General features: G+C 36.2%; 1 long non-coding RNA gene across 1 annotated transcript in view; it reads right to left on the bottom strand.

Annotated features, from left to right (window-relative positions):
- LOC117169190 overlaps positions 1-858 on the bottom strand; it is a 5,806-nt gene extending 4,948 nt beyond the window's left edge. Inside the window, exons 1-2 of the long non-coding RNA XR_004466625.1 lie at positions 738-858; positions 332-545 (exon numbers count right to left, since the gene is read on the bottom strand). This is a non-coding gene — a long non-coding RNA (uncharacterized LOC117169190). The remainder of the gene's footprint in view (positions 1-331; positions 546-737) is intronic.
- Positions 859-1,159: the final 301 nt, after the last annotated feature.

The raw sequence follows: 1,159 nt of genomic DNA on the forward strand, positions 1-1,159 counted from the left end.
CCCCCCCCCCCCCACAACCCCCCTTAAATAACAGAACAACAATAGTTTCAAACAATAATCCAAACTTTTAATACAGAAAATTAATTTTCAACAAAAAAATTGAATTAAAAGTACTAAATTTTCAAGCCAAACAGGAGAGCCAAGCCTGTTTATTTGAAGGATGAAAGAAAGTTGTTAAATTGTTATGAAAACAAGTAGTCTTATCGGGAGATGCTTCTAGAAACTTGATTCTATTTGCCGAACGTGACTAACGGTTATTTTCGAATTATTCACCAAAGATGGCTGAAAAGGAATGACACAGCCCCTAAAAACTGAAACATTTTCCACTCACCTTCAACTTGACTTCAGTTTTTTAACTGGGACTTTGTGAGCCAAAGTAAAATAATGCAAATCTCGGCAAAATTTAACGTCCATTAATTGAAGAACAAGCATCTCTTCCCATGCTTGAATCATCCGCCATGATTGTCGTTTCAGGTACGACGCAGAAGTGCGGGCACATGTTTCTTGGGCACACCAGAGGCCATTTCCTAACTTTTACACTCATTCTGCAATAGTAATTAAAGAACAAAACAAATTATAACATTTTGTTTAATAATCAAGAGAATAATCTGCAACAATGTGGCCTTTTCCACACACGTTTATTCAAAAAATGAATTCTCGTGGACTCGGAATTTCAATCATATTTATTAGAAAGAAATTTTAAAAAGAATGGTAAAAATTATATTAATCTGACTTACATACTTTGTTGCAAAAGTTCAGGTCTCTTATTTCCTTCCGAAGCTAAAAAACTTCTGGCAGTGGCAGCAAGTTGACGCAAAGTGGCGAGACGGAGAATTAAGCGGGAGATGCCAGCCAGTGAGATGAGAGAGTGAAGACTGGAAGAGGACTAGGAAAGTACGACGACAGCGTTGCCACCGTCAGCGGCGGCGTCACGAACTTGTATCATTTTGGCACGAAATTTAAATTTGTTTATTCTCAGATAATTAAATAATGGTAATTATCCAATTTTCTAACGATATTGGATACAGTTTGCTGATTACAAAGATCTTTATTTTTAGTTATTGCTTTTTATCTTTAACGAACACTGAGAGGACTAGGAAAGTTGGAAGACACACTGAAAAATGGAAAATTTCTGACACTTCATACAAATTGGTCATGT

The sequence above is a fragment of the Belonocnema kinseyi genome, chromosome 3, assembly GCF_010883055.1.
Source record: "Belonocnema kinseyi isolate 2016_QV_RU_SX_M_011 chromosome 3, B_treatae_v1, whole genome shotgun sequence".
NCBI lineage: Eukaryota > Metazoa > Arthropoda > Insecta > Hymenoptera > Cynipidae > Belonocnema > Belonocnema kinseyi.